Raw genomic sequence first — 16,217 nt, 5'->3', positions numbered from 1 at the left:
TTTAAAAACTCCCCACACAACGGGAATTTAGCTATAACATGAAAAGCAGATCTGAGCGAATGTGCTGCTTTATAAAAATTGGAAAATGGTTTTCTTTTTTTGTCTCAAGTGAAGTCTTTTCACCAGGACCTGGAACTGTAACTTGGGGCTAGCAGTATTAATAGTCCTGCTGAAGACAGAGCAAAAAACAAAGGGTGATCAGCTATGCAGAGCAAGACTGTGCTGTCTAACCAGTCTTATACTAGGAAACCCAGAAAAATAAATCTGTTGCCCTAGCATACGATTTTACCTGGTTTACAGCAGTCCAATTTAATAAATCCTGTATGCTGTAGTACTGTATGAGCATTCGTTTGGTGGCTGTAGCAATAGCCAGGTGATTTATTACTACTAATGCCACATCCTTTTTGATGGATGTATAACATTACTTGCACTGGAAGTTGTTCTGCTTCCAGACATGCACACCAGAAAATAGTAGCTGTACTACATCTTCCCCTAGCTCAAATATCAGTGGTACGTTGTTCCACATTTGTCTCTGTGGTCTGTCGTATTGCTAAGGCAGTAAGCAACAAAGAGGGAGCGCGTCCAGGTCTGCATGATGCTGACTGTTCCAGGGACAGAGGACTCTCGGGGATGGGTAGGAGCCCACTCACTCCTGCCGCTCTCCTTCTCCAGCTGGCATGCTGTGATCCAGGTATCACAAGGGGGTGCTCTTGTACTGATGGCAAATTAGTCAGTCGCCAACACTTGAGATGCCTGAGGCTCTCACTGAACCTTGTGCCACATATGACAAGTTGAACTAAACAGGACCGCTGGTGGTTGCACACCTGCTGTACCAGACGAGATGCCTGGTGAGAACCGCTTCTCCAGGGATGGCTATCCTGTGCCTCCCTATGGATGAAAAGATTATAAACGCTGCACGCTCAGAGGATTTGGTAAGTGTTGCAATACTGTGCAATCTCTTCTCGGTACCTCATCGAAAGACATTCTCTTGAGCAGACGTCATAGAATCTAGGATGAATGCTTCCTTCATGTTTGTAATTCTACAATGGGAAGAGAAGTAGACCCAGAGATCTGTTCTGTAGACTAAGGATCTAGCTATCTCTTTCCATCCTCTTTTAAAGCTGAGATCACCACTCCTGTCCAAATTGAAATATTTTGGCATCATCTCATACTGGTCTGATATATCCCATTTGAAATGGAGTATTCATCTTTTTTTACCATATCTGGGTTCTGTATTTTACTTTCTGCATTTCTCACTTATCCATTGTCTTTTGTCTTCAGTATCCATTTCTTCTTAGCTCTAAGGAGGACACAATAAAGAATTTATAATATCTCTAAGGTCCTTTGTTATTGTACATACAGATCTAATACCAGGACTCCAGAAATCATACAAAGATGATTATCTCAAAGAGCAAGAGAGGGACTGTACATGGAAAGCAGCTCTGGGACTATGTTTAAAGATAATAAAACATCTACTTTTTTATCAATCTAGCAGATGACTCATAATGAGGCTGCAGGAGGCTATTTCAGAAGACTGGAGGATGCAGCAGTCTCGTAGTTAATAAGGGCAATTGGATTATCAAGTAGGCTACTGTGGTTGCCTCTCATTGTGTACCTGAATGAGAACTGGAAATCTCTTGCTCCACATTTCTTTGAGCATCCCTTCTTTGCACATCCATTTTACTACAAGTAATAGGCTGTGTCCAGTAGACATTACATGAAACAACACATTACTAAGGGCTCTGAATTGTAATAAGGTCAGTGGTCTGCAGTTTTAAGCTACATACTGGAAAACAGAAACCCATTGCTTGTTTTTTCCAGTTCTTTGAAAATTTTCTCTCTTGTTCATGTTTAGTGGCCATCTTAGTGTTCTGCACATTATAACAAATTCTGCATGCCCAACTCTTAGCTATTTCTTGAGTATTTCAGTATCACTTCACTCAAGTGAGGCACATGTTGACATTTTGCTTTTGTCACTGCTGCAACACCAGTAATTCATATGCATACAAATAAAAATAGTACTAACTTGTACAAGTTTGGTACAAGGTCTTGTGTGGTAAAAAATGACTGCAGAAGCCATTACTGACAAAACATTGCTTCAAAGAAATACAGAAAAAGTTTGAGCTTGCTGCAGCATTCTGGAAAACAAAAGGAAGTACATTAAGAACAAAGCAGCTTTTGTCTCTCAATAGCATTGCTTTTTCCTATGACCACCCACTCTGGTTTTAACACCAGTGTGTCAGTGTTTGCGGTCTTCTCTTGAAATGCTTTCTCTAGCTGAAGGAAAAGATTACTTGTATTTTCTGTGATCTTATTCTATGAGGGCACTGGAAGGAGCTGTGAACAATATGTTCTCTACTTGCTAGGAAAGATGCCATTTCTATTTTACCATCTATTGGATTCCATAAATGCCACTATATTGACAAAAGTAGCCTGCAGTAGTAATATTGAAAATACAGTTGAAAGAAAATTTGAGTTTGTATTGGTAATGAAGTTCTTCAATATGATTGTAAAGTTCAAATAATGTATCATGAATTTTAATGCATCCTGCCACACACTTTTGCATTCCAGGTTAAGGTTAGAATTCATAAAAAAAGACTACATCATTCAAGCATGTACACATGTACAAGTAGTACACTCAAATGACTTTAACTGCCCCTGAATGTGTAGTATCAAGAAGACCCACCTCAGGGTCCCTTATTAGCTTCTCTATGTAATTTCTTCTATTCCTCTTCCTGAATGCCAGTACTTCAAATTCATGGAGGACCCCTACAGTCAAGCCTTTCTGTCCCCTTTCTATATCACAGATCAGACCTTCAGCCACCCTCATGAAACACCTGAATCTCTATATTATGTTCTCATTATTAATGCTCAGATTCCTGCATGGGTGTCACTGAGGATGGGATCTGAAGATAATGACATTGCACAGTTATAAAGGTATAAAAGTCTTTGTAGACGCTTTTAGAATCCCTATTCTACAATATTGTATGGACTGAAAGCTAAAGCATGGTGTTCACTCTTCTGAGGAATGGGTATCTTCTGGTTAAATTCTGAGGTTTTAAATTTTCATCTTAGTTTTGTTGGTTTCATTGGTAGTTTGACATAAACATCGAATTTCAGAGGATTTTAAACTGTTCAGATTATTAGCCAGCCTACATATCTTTTTGAACTTTTATTTTCTGCTCATTCATAAGATAACGGAACACTAGATGGTGGATGAAAAGCTGTATATGAGTCAGCTATGTGTGCTCACAGCCAAGAAGCCAACTGTATCCTGGGCTGCATCAAGAGAAGCGTGGTCAGCAGGTCGAGGGAGGTGATTCTCTCCTTCTACTCTGCTCTTGTGAGATCCCACTTGGAGTGCTGTGTCCAGCTCTGGGGCCCCCAGCATAAGAAGAACATGGACCTGCTCAAGCATAACACTGACACTCAGAAGCCGAGGACATATGTATGGGCTGGAAGAGCAGACTGGGCTGCACCACTGGGCTCATCAGGAGTAATCAGTGGTGGCCTGATGCTCAGCTGCTCTGGTAACACACAGAGTTCCTCAGGGGTTGACATGGGGCCCATCTTGTTCAACATGTTCATAACTGCCTCAGTGATGACACCTGAGTGCACCCTTAGCAAATCTGCAAACCAGGAGGAATTGCTGATGTTGACTGGTATGCTTTAGGTCTCAGCGTGATCTTGAGAAACTTGAGGACAGGGCCAACTGAAATGCTATGAACTCTCCATTTCTCCTTCAGCAAGGAGGAAGGCAAAGCCCTACATGTGTGGCAGAGTATCACCTGCACCTGTCCAAGCTGGAAACAACTGGCTGGACAGCAGGTTGGCCTCAGTGAAAAGAACTTAAGTATCCGGGTGCCAGGTTGAATATGAGACAACAGTGTGCTTTCATCACAGATGAGGCAGACTGCTTCTTCAGCTCCATTGCAAGGACCATGGCCAGCACAGCAAGGGGTGTTATCCCCTCTGCTTGGCACTAGCCCATCTGGAAGAGTGTCCAGTTTGAGGCCTAAAGCACATTATCTGAGGAGACTCTGTGGCATCTGGGATGAAGAGGAGCCAAGAGGTGATCAAATACCATCCTACAGCAATGCCAAGGGGTGTTACAAAGGCTGCAGAATCAAATATTCTTGGAAGTAGGAGATGTCCAGTTGTAGAAGAGGCAATAGCCACAGATTCTGCCTTGAGGGATTCGGGATTCAGGCTAGAGTTTGGGCAACAGTTTGAGAGACTAATGACAGCAGTGGTGCAGTCTCCGTCCTTGGAATGTGTCCTGAAAACTAAACTAGAAAAAGCATGCCTGACCTGACCAGGTGATGGCAATAGTTCTGCTTTGAGCTGCAGGTTGAACCTCCAGAGGTCCCTTCCAAACAATATTTCTGTGAGCCTATGATATCTCCCTAAGAGTGCTCCTCTGGCCATAAAATTAAGATTATATTATTCCTCCAGTAGTCATGGAGGGTGTTGGGGCAGTGTATTTTCCCTGTATATTGCAAGAACACGCAAGCCTGAAACACGTCATTGCCAAGAAGTGTCCACTTGCCAAAAAGAGAAGAGCACAGCACTCTTATGTCAAAACCAGGCATGGTACATGAACCTAGGGCTGGCACACTCCTTAGGCATCCACTTTCCCTTCTTTTGCTTGGATCTGAGGCAGAGGTAGTTCAGCTCTGCCCAGGGCATGGCAAGGACAATACATTGCTCACAATATGCACACTGGTGATGAGACTGAGACTCATCTGACACATTCAGTGTTTTTTAAAAATACTCATAGAACAAGGAGATTTTCATTTTACAGCTAGATCTGAGTTTCAAATTTTGTTTGATTCTGTGATAGGATTAGAAGTCCAGGTCTAAGAATGAAGATATGTGGCTGTGGCCCTTGCTCTTCTAGGAGCACAGAAGCAGCAACCTGGGGCTCAATGATTAAACTCCAGACTGCAACTCAACTCTTGCTCTTTGAGTGGGGCTTGAGGAAAGCTGAGCACCAAGTGAAAAGTCTGTCCCCAGGAAGGTCTAGATCGGCAGGGATTTTGAAGGGTCAGAGCTGTTCTGTTTTGCGAAAACCGCTATGTGATGGCATGACAGGGAACAGTGACTCATTTGCTCTGGAACAGAGAAGAAGATCAAGGAGGAGATGAATGGAAACAGAACTTCATAAATCCAATTTATACAGGTGATTTTTAAAAATGCAATTACTTTCCAGATTGTTTCTGCTACATACAGAAGCTGGTGCTGTAAGAAGCAGGAACACTACATAAACTGTGATAATGAATAATAGTAGATCACAGAATAGAAAGAATAATAATATGAGCCCTCCAGAGGTGGTGGAGAACAGCCGCGGTATGGATGTCACAGATGTTGGGGCTCTGTTTTGGTATACCCTGCGTAGTCACTTTATTTCACCTCTGCTTTCAGTATAACTATTGTGATTAGACAGGGAAGAAACAGGGTGTCTTTCTTATCCTCTCACATTTTCATTTCTAAGAGCTTTTACCTTGTGCAAAAATTGTCTGAGAGCAAAAGGGCTGTCTTTTTTGTTCATAGTTGCACAGTATGATCTCTTAGACCTTATATTCATTCTTACTGCTATAGCCACCAATCTCAAATAAGCCAGAATATACATTGCTGCTTTTGTAGATCAGAAACACACAGCCATCAAGAGCAGTGCAGAAAAGAAACATCCATCCAAGAATGTTGTTGCCTGGAGTTTTATAATTAAAGAAAGATCTTATCACCAGCAAGAGAGCATCTGCCGCTATGGAGGGAACTTACTTCAATTTTGTATTTCTTTGCATGGTTCATTGCAAGTTTTTAGTCATTCAGTATTTCTTTTTAAAACATCTGGTTTTGGAAAACAGTGCCACTGCCTTATGAAATTGTTTAAACCTGATGGAGTCAACATCTAAAGGACAACATTTGTGTTTGGGGGATGTGGAAGGCTTTCAGATGTAAGTCTGTGAAATACCTTGTTCCATGTCAATCTGATGTCCAGAAACAGGATAGTGCTATATCCAGCTGACAGGGTGAGGATGGAGAAACAGGGACATTTAGGAGGTAAAGTTTTCTACTTGCTCTTAGAAGGCGACATTTACTCTTTGAAAGTCATAGTTAACTGCTGAGCAGGACAGACTTATATTCTCCTCTCTGTGGAGTTTGCAGCCCTTGTTCTAAAACTGTGCCCAGGGAAACCTCTCTGAATGGTTTTTCTAGCATTCACTTCAGAAAAGGAGATATACACCATTTGGCAGGATTTTATTTTTGTACTCTAAGTATTGATTTATGACTGCTTACCTCTTGCATATCCTCTCCCTTGGGCCCACACACTGTAATACATCTTCTTCTCCAGCTCCTCATGTGATATTTCAGTCACTTTCAGTCCCTCCATCACCTCCACTGCTCCTTCCCTCACACTATGACCTATGGAGTGTAGCCAGTTTGAGTTCAGCCTGTAATTGACTGGAGGCAGTTTCAGTGAAAGGGGTAGATAAAAATTGGTTTATATCTGAAAAATGAAAACCGAAAAATGTATGGGTAGCAGAAAAAAAAGTGTGTAACAACAAGTACATTTCATTAGACTAATTAATAGACCTTTTAGGCCCTAAAACCTTTTCCCACTAAAATGTCCTTGCCTCCTGTATCAGGACAATAAACCTCATAGTAGTTCAAGTTATCCGAGTTTTATGGAAATTGAATTCCAACTGTGCAGTGGTTGCCAATGCAATGGCAATGCCCACAGTTAAGTCTCCAATAATTTAATCTTGAGTGAGCTGCATCAGGGGACTTCTGTGCGTCCTTGTGTTAGAGAAGATGTGACCTAATCAGTGTCCAGCCTGAGGGATGGGATGATGACATGAGCTAGCATTCCTTTAAGGTGATGTGCTGTTGTCACCAAGTGGAGTCTTAAACTGAACTTTTGTGAAGCAAAGTATTTTGGGCCACTCCAGCAAACTCAGATGAAAATGTTTTTCATATTTTGGGCATGTCAGAGCACTTCATTTCAATATAATTTATTAAGAAACCTAATGTAGACATCTTCCCTAAGTATATTTAAAAAATCAGGTTGCTATTTCCTGCCATGACTAAAGGAAATTTTAAGTCCTGTGGTTCTGACTTGCAATGAGAATAAATGGTGAAATGTCAAAGTATCCCACTGGATAAAAATGTTTTCTTTCTCAGCTGTGCTCTTTGGGAATTGGGTGGAATGACATGTCTCTATACTCATTTTTCATAATATCTGTACGCCCTGAGACTGCTGGAGTAATTTTAAAACAGACCTTTCTATCCAAAAGTAAAATTGGCACGTAGCCTTTTGATTCAGTTAGCAGATGGTGTATGGTATTTATGAGAACAGTTGTTAAATGCTTTATAGTGTGACTCACCAACTGATAGCTGCATATTAATGGAAAGTGGACGGTGCTATCGCATTTACAAGTGCTGTATTGTTGAGAGGAGCTGGTTGAGCTGATTTATATAAACAGTTGCCTTCAGAAGTTCCCCCTAGAATATTTGAATTCTTTCTCAAAGTACTGTTTTTATGGGGCTGAAACCCACTAACCTTACTGCAAAATTGAAAATCTTTTAAACCAGAACTTAGACCTTAGCTTCTGAGGAAAAAGAAATGGATTTCAGCAGTTAAGTAGGTTTATTTTTTAGAATGAACTTCTGAGCTGGGTGATACTTCTGGTTACTAACTGAAATTATCTAGGGAAAAATAAAATGTATTTATGATGCTGATATCAGTATATGATATATTAGCTGTTAATCAGACCATCCAGAAGGCATTCTTGCCTGAAGAATTTTAGATAGAAATTTGTTTTGCCCATTTTTACAGTCTGAAAGAAATCATTCTGGAACAACATGATTGGTCTGAATTCAATTCAGGTATTATTTAAAAAACCTTGCTCTGGGATTTTTTGATGAAACACTATCAGTTATTTCAAGAGCTGGAAAAAACACAGAAAGCATGCCACACATTTCATGAAATTAAAAGGACTATAAAACAGGCCTAAACCACAAGACCATGAAAATTATTGAAAAGCCAACTATGATCGTTGTTAAAGCACTTATTTTGTTGACTTTATCTTGAATTTGTTGAGGTTGCTTTTGTTTGCCTTTGAATGGTAAAACAGCCTTAATGGAAACACTGCTGAAGTGACATCAGCGGCACTGCTACAGCTTACTGTAGTTCATGTGAATAAAAATAAGCCATAATATAACTAGAATAAAATCACAGACCTTGTTCTCTTGGGCCCCTGTGTTGCACAGACAGACGGGGACCCAAAGGGAATAGCCCCTGATGGAGAGTGTTGTACAGATGATGCAGAGTTTAACATTTTTCCCAGGATCTGGAAGGAGCCAAATTCCAGAAAGTACCCGAAATACACCAGACAGAGGGCAGCCCTGAATTGTCCTCTGATTCTTCATCGGCTATGCAGGAATTTCACTTATCTAAAATTGCAGTCTGGATTTAGGGGCATCCAGGCAAAAAGGGTGGTTGGAAAACAACAGTCTGGGGCCATGCCAGAGGCTCCCAACAAACCCAGGAGAATTTTAACATTCCCCTGCTGCTCCCGTGAATAATCAAACCTTATTTAAACTGTCTGGGGATTATTTTTTTCTCCTTCAGTTCCCACTAAGCCCGAGTAAGTATAGTGAGATTCCAGTGGGATCTTTAGCAGAGTAAAGTACTGTTTGTGCCATAGGCAACCACACAGCGTCTGGTGGCAAAGGTTGGAGAGACGCATGCAGTATTCACAGGATCTTGCAACACAGTTCTCTTCACTTGAATACCTGTTTGTACTTTGGCCATGGGGTAACATAGGAGAGATAGTGAGACAGGGGGGCTGCTGCAGGTGCCGACCTCCTCAGGTGACCACTGACCCAGCAGCCTGCTCCTAAATGGCTGCCCATGACTTGAATTTCAGGCAGGGCTGAAGCTCCTCCTGGGCTCTGCGTTTCAGCTGCAGAGACCCCACCTCTCTGGCAATGGTGCAGATAGGATTCCCAGGTACCACTGAAGGTCTCGTCGTGAGGCTGCAACTGTACAACTGTTTGCACACCCATTTTTTGCATGTCCAGGTGGCTTCATGCAAGTCAATGAATTTACCCGAGACAGTGAATTATATATTAGTGTGTTTGACAAAAGGGGACGCAAAAGTTTGCAACATCAGGGTTTCAATAAAAATCCGGTCATCCAAACAAATGTGACAAATAAAACGAAACAAGTATGAATTTTAGAGTCAGTCAGCTCAAATACAAATTTACCTTAAACTCTCCTTAATGTGCCTTTATGTTCATCTGGCTGTTGCCCTTCTTTAAAGAAAAGAGATGAGGCTTCCCTCTGCTGCCTTTCAAAAACAAACAAAATCTGAAAACTCTACAGGAAAAAGCAGCAAAAATAGAGGGGTTGGAGGAACTGTTTAATGAGGAAAAAAATTGATAGAGGTTGTTTAAACAGTGGCTCCCAGGTGATATGATAAGTCTACAAATATTTGCAGGCTGTAAATACCGAGGACAGGAATTCAGTATGACACAGTCAGGCATAATCAGGACTAAAAGGAGAGGAACATAAATATATGCTGGGAGTTGAGGAAAAAGACTTGCCAGAGAGATGCAATAGACCTTGGAATTAATGGATGGCACATATGTCCTGTGGGGACCCACGCCATGTAGGTAAGTAAATAGGCTGAGAGAGATGACAGGACAGTTCGTCTTGAACTGCTGTGGTTAGGTGAGTTGTTAAATCTCAGCCGTAATGCATATATGCTTGGCATTCAAGAGCTGGCTTGGCTCTGTGTTTAACACAGGCTGGCAGGCTCAGTTTCCCAGGCCCGATGCAGATTTGGGCCGGCTGTGCCACCCACTCTGCATCTGCGGCCAGTACCGATGCGCACAAGGCCAAGGCAGGTGTCTCAGGTGTGCCAGGGCGGATTCACAGTCCCACTTGTCGTTGCCGGGTGGGTATGAGGCTGGATGGGGCAGAACTGTCTCTTCGGAGATTTCACCATGTGTAGGACCAAAAAATGAAGCTAGACCCTTTAAAGCTTGTGGAAAGCCAGTGAGGATGTTGGGGTAACAGAGCTGGCGGTCTGTGAGCAGGTCTCTGCCCTGGCTGTACAGCGATTTCTGCTCAGGTTCCTCTGCATTACCCCAGCAAGGTCTCAGACTCAGAGGAAATACCTACCCACTTTACAAGGCTCAAACATTTTTGCCTCTGCCTCCGAAGTGCTGCTGGACGGTAGAGCAAAAGGGGGGTGAAGGTTTGTCCCGCCCTGCTGCAGGGCGCAGCCCCCGGGAGAGCCAGGCAGGCTGACCCAGGTCCAAGCCCCTGCCCAGCCCTGGGCGCGGGATCAGGATGCGCCAGGAAAACCTCCGGCCAGCCTTGCCCCGGCCACTCCCAGCTCGGAAACCTCTGAACAAAATGTTCCCGGCTGGGAACTGGAAACAAGTTTGCTCCTTGTTGCAGATCTGAAAAAGACCTTTACACACCCCAAAGACGGTCCCTCTCGCTCCTCCCCACCCCGCCGGCAACCGATGAAAGAAATTACTTCCACTACGGCACTTGGCTCTTACTAACGGAGAGTTATTTCCTGCTCGGGGAGTGCTGGCCTCAGCCTCTGGAAATGGGAAATTCCACCCTGAAACAGGCGGGAACTTATTTCACTGACCGAAGTCCATCCAGTCCCATTGTTTTTCTGCAGATTTTTTCCTCTGAGAAACCAGTGGGTTCTGGAAGTAGAAAAAGGAGGTTTGTCAAAGTTTTTAACCAGCCTGATTATAACCACCATAAGAAAAGCATTGTAAAACGAGCCTTACTGAATTACTAATCTACTAAACTAGAATTTAAAAGCAAAATTAATTTAATTAAATCAGCAAGTTATTCACAGACTAGAGCTAGCAGTTCTTATTACAGCTGGTCCACTCTAAGCTGCACCCTCCCTGCACAAGGCTATTTGATCAAATAAAACTGAATTAATAAAGCCAGTACTTGAGATCATGAGAGGTGCGAGATGCGAAGGCCTTTAGGTCTCATACTTCAGCTGGAAAAGGCACGGCTTTTGCACTGGTGTGTTTACTGGTTTCCCTTCCCAGCCCCAGCATGTTGTGACTTGCAAGTACGCTTCCAGGAGTGAAAACAAATCTACAGATGTTATTTCATCATGCTTACCTATGTATGGTCAGATTTTTGACTTCATGCACTTCGTTACTGCTGCACTTTCAACTCACATTAATGTGCATGTATTTTTATCACCTCTGGTTCTGTGCAAGGGCTGAGCATGCAGCGAGCTGGGAAGCTGTGGGTGTATGTCTCTAAATACACTTTATAAGGAGTTTGAATTTAAATGTCATCAGGTTAAACTGATGCAAGAAGAAAATGACCTCTCTGGCTGACAGGCACAGAGCAAAGCTGCGTGCAGGGAGCTTGCGTGGCAGAGCCGGGCAGCTGTTGCGGAGGCAGAGGAGGAGCAGGGAGCCCGCGGGCAGCTGGTCCTGCGGTGAGGGGAGAACGCGAGCTTTCGGGGAAAGGGAGGAAAACCCAGGTGAGGCTGACCCTCTGGGACTTTTCCACGGGCATGGTTTTGCAGGGATGAGGTTTGGAATAAAAAGCCATAAATGGGGTTAGAATAGCAACTAGGAGGAAAAGTGAAGAAGCATTTAATACAATCATAAATTACTTTATTTAAAACAGTAAAGAATAAGGCCAAAAGGAGCTAGGCACAATTTTTGGCCTCCAGCTCTGCTGTTCTTATGGCTGGTTTCGCAGGACCGGTGACACAGAGACAGTATGCGAAAGGCTCTGCCCGTGCTCCCACGGCCACGGTCACACTCCCCCACCGTCCCTGCATTTTGCCTCCTGCAGCTGGGCTCAGGGCCGGGCAGCCCTGGCTGAGGCACCCCCGGGCCGTGTTTCACTGACACCCGTGTCCATCTGGCACGGGGGTCCCACGGAACATACGCTGCCCGTGGCTGGCGTGCAGGCAAGTGGCTTTCCACATGTGCTCCCAGGGTCTCCCGATTGGTGTGCTCCGCCGAAGGGGCTGGCCCTGGAAGTCAGCTCCTGTGCCTGTGACAGATGATATTTTTATGCAAGAAAACAAAACCAGGATATGTGATGGACTGCATTATCTTTCCAGACAGCTTGGAGCTACAGCTGCAAAGTAAGAAGTTTTATGCTTAGACTTCAAAACTGTGAGTGGAATTTAAACATCAGTTTTAATTTTTTTTTTTTTTTTTTTTACTTTTGTGTGTGTGTGTGTGTGTGTGTGCAACTTTGCATGAAGTATATATATCTGCATAATAACTTTTCATTATCAAGCAAGCTGTTGCAAATTCTTCTAAGATGAAATAATTACTGCTTTGGTAAACTTCACAAAATGTTAGCTGCATTTGTGGCTGGACTAATAAAATGTGTACTGAAGTGGAGGAGGATGCTCTTTCCAGTGAATGCAATTAGTCTAGCTGGAAATGGTTTCAAATTATCTTTTCCACTGGAAAATATGTTTTAACAGGACTAGTTGTGCTGAGGGAGAATCTCCTTGGAGTTATCAGCAAATGTCAGGCTGGTCTGTGTCTTTGTCACGGGCGTCATTTGATGTTTGCTTGTGTATGGAGAAGGATTAGGTTGAAACCTGCTGTTACCATTATGTGGCACTGCGTTCCCTAGATGAAAAATCTGTTGGTACCAGGTGTTAGCAAGCTGGCCAATTAACGATGATTGCAGGAAATTAGTTTAAGAGAATATTGTCCACTATGATGCAGATTTATAGAAAAAACTTTAACAGATACATAGCACTTACTAGTGCACAGGAGGATCATTCTTGTAGCTGAAACATTAATAACTTGATCTTTCTTGCGTGTGTTTGAATAGGAATAATTAAGTGATTTCTGTAGGAGAGCCCTAGAGGCTGATATGCAGGTCAGGAGTCCAAACCTGAGCAGACAGTTTGTGACTCCAGGCTTGTGATATTTTCACTTTCCTATGGGAACCGTCCAGGATGGTCTAGTGTCATCCTAGGATGTTATTTTATATACAAAATTGGAACTTTTCTTTATTCAGTTATATGTTAGTAAAAGCTGTGAAGTACATGCTTTTAAAAAAAAATGTTATTTCAGTTCCTGACTGGATTGTGCCACAGCTCTCTCTAGCTACCCAAAACAATCCAACACCCTTCTCAGTTTAACATATATTTTCCTTAGAAAGCGAGAAACTTCATGTTTCTGTGCCTTGGCAACTGCATTGAATCAGTTTATACTTTTATTGCATCAGTTTATACTTTTATATTCTGGTGAACCCAGGTGAAATCCAAAGGTGATATGAAAAGAAAAATCCGTGGCGTGTCATTGCTAACTAGGTATGGCAGAAATCCCATCCCCAGTGGATCCACCAACACTCATTCTTCATCTGGGCTCCTCCAGATCACGCAGCAACACAAACAGCATCCAGATGAGGTGTGGGCATGCAAGTGCATTTCTGTGGAATTAGTCAGAGCACATAACATGGGATGTATACTAACTTCATACAACTGGCAATGAGGCAATTCAGTCTGTTGCCTGGTACAAAGTAAATGTCAATATTTCTTTAGCAAATGAACTGCTAAAGTAAATCTATACCATTTTGCTACTCTTATATCACTGGTTGCAGAGTTTTTGTTACAGCACTGGAATATTTAAAGTCAGATTTACAGTATCATCAAGCCATGTGACTGAATCTGAATTTACTGGAAATAATGCAGTGATGATAAATTTCCCTTACCTTCATTCCTTTCCTCTATCTTTTGTTGGTCACTACAGCATGGACACCCCAGATTTGTCCAGAAGAGCAAAACAGTGTTTTTCCCAAAGCTGAGCTTGGCACTGACAGAAAAATGCTCCCACAGAGAAAATCATGAAACTCAACATATTTCAGTCAGAGAGGCCTTCTTAATTGATGTGGAAGATATGGAAGGCGTCGTAACCCAAACTGCTAATAGATGTATAATGAATTAGTGTTCTGTGTTGAACAAATTACAGTATTTTTATTTCAGTACTGTTAAAATCAATCAATTTTCTTTCAATTTCATAAAATAGCAAATAAGGGGTAAAAAAAAATCTAGTTACATACAAAAATGTCTTTCGGTGGCCTGTCTTTTAAATGCTGACAAAGTCCTTAAACTAAAGGGCCTCTATAATCCTTATAATGCAAAATGTTTCCTCTTCATGTGATATAGTCTGATTCTCCTTGTTGCCTTAATTTGGCAGTCTTTTCTCTATTAGATATTGCTACCTAGATAGAATGGGCCAGATTCTCAGCTAGGCAAGCATGAATAAAGAATAACTTCATTGAAGTCACTGACATGACCCTAGATTTGTTCCAGTGTGACCAGAGTTGGAATGTGGCACCATACATGCAGCTGGCATCCCTGCCAGGCTGGGCAAGGAGGTAAACGAAGAGCTACAGCAGTTGTGCGCATTGCTAGCAGAAGGATGGCTGTGGTCCTGCCAGCTTCCAGTTGTGCTTTCACCTGCAGCTTCTTCCAAAAGAAAATAATAAACAGCACAATCTCACTTCTACCAACTTCAGTTATGTCTCTTCAAACTATTCATGGTTTTGCAGAAAGCTGCTAGATCCAACTACTTGCCATCATACCTTGTCTAAGCATTTGACATAGGTCTCAAACAATAAAGTGCATGCATTACTCTATTTTCTTTCCTTACACTCAGAAAGATTTTAGGTTTCCTTTGATAACTTTCTGGTTTATGTTATTCTTTACTGGTGATATTGTTTTAGGAAGCTTGGCTTCTTGCTGCGAAAGTGCTGCTCTCTGTGATACTCTGGCACCTTCTGGAAGCTGCTTCCCCCTTCCTGGAGAAAGTTCTCTTTCCACCTCTGTTTTGTGATGATAACCACTCTGTTCCCATGGCTACCTACCCAGCAAAATAACTCCCAGGTCTTTGTTGTGGAGAGACTAATGCACTATAGGTGGGGCTTCCCTACAACCACTTTGATTTCCCTCTTCTGCCTGCTAGGATAGTCCAGAGCTGCTGCCCTAAAGGGAGGTTTTGTGTGGCTATCTGCAGACTCTGTCCTATCTCCTGAAATTCATCCCGAAGGCATGTTGGCCATGTTTCAGCTGGGAGAGCCAGCTCATACTGCTATTGCTGGTCAAAAAGGGCTGGTTTATATCTCTCTTGCTGCAGCTAAAGGACTGAATTCCGTGATATTTTTACCAATAGCAATTCATGTCTGCTAGTTGGAAATGCCAAAGCTGCAGAAGATCTTAAGAGGAGGACTCTGCATAGGGTCTGGGGTGAGACTGGTGTCCTGGATGCTCTGAACAGGAAACAAAACCACGTTATGTTCAGATCTTAAGTTCATTACAAGTGCTACCTTCTGTGCGGATTTCCAGGGTCACTCAAGTCTAAACATTCAGCATCACGCAAAAAAACCCACCAACAAAGCCAACAGGCAGAGGGGTGCTTGTTCTTCTTTGGTGCTTCACAAGTTCCTAGAATGAAATGTGCTCATATCTACCACTGAAGTGGGGATTAGATGAAGTAAAGGCTCAGCCAAACTCAATCTAAAATAGTTTCTTTTGAAGTACTTTTTATCATTACTCAGATATTTTTGTGCTGTGTGGGCATGTTCTCAACAACTGCACTCTATTAGTCAGAAATAACTTACTAAATTCTGTCTGTATGGGCACAAGGTTTACCTGTAACACAAAATATTCATATGATGTATACAGCCTAATTACAAAGTTTACAAAGATTTATAATATTTTATCAAAAATTTAAAGTTTTATAAAATCTTACATTTTATAAGTATTTAGCATTATGTTGCATCTGGGGCAGATAAAAAGAATGTATCACAGGCTGTTATTTTGGAATAAGTAGTTTCATTAGGAAAGTAGAAAAATGTGCCTGATATTTTAATTTTTAATTATAATATTCTGCTTCCATATATGCATTTGTAAGATGGGGATATTTGTTGTGCAGTTAGTCAATAAAGGTTTGAAAGGGATCAAGCAGAAGAAGAGAAGCAATGGCTTAGCACACTGCAAATTCAAGGAGGTTGTGGACCTAAGAGATCACACCTCAGCTGCAGCACTGGTAGTATCACTGTTTTTTCAGGCCTAAGAAGTATCACACTATAATCTCATAAAATCTTTGTGAAATTCGAGACTTTGAGTCACCTGAAAGAAGCTGTCCAGAAGCAATGTGTGAAAGGA

General features: G+C 42.2%; 1 protein-coding gene across 2 annotated transcripts in view; it reads left to right on the top strand.

Annotated features, from left to right (window-relative positions):
- Positions 1-823: 823 nt before the first annotated feature.
- The window catches only part of STARD13 (StAR related lipid transfer domain containing 13), a 312,386-nt gene continuing 296,992 nt past the window's right edge, over positions 824-16,217 (top strand). Inside the window, exons 1-2 of one of the 2 annotated variants that reach the window (XM_026843968.1) lie at positions 824-932; positions 12,144-12,198. The gene's annotated coding sequence lies outside the window, so the exon portion shown is untranslated. Of the gene's footprint in view, positions 933-11,767; positions 12,199-16,217 lie in introns of those variants that run through there. The other variant, XM_026843959.1, reaches the window with a different exon arrangement.

This window comes from Athene cunicularia, assembly GCF_003259725.1.
Source record: "Athene cunicularia isolate RWA chromosome 1 unlocalized genomic scaffold, athCun1 chr1_part1, whole genome shotgun sequence".
In the NCBI taxonomy this organism is placed as follows: domain Eukaryota; kingdom Metazoa; phylum Chordata; class Aves; order Strigiformes; family Strigidae; genus Athene; species Athene cunicularia.
The sequence above is the reverse complement of the archived record's forward strand: the minus strand, read 5'-3'. Positions and strand labels throughout refer to the sequence as shown.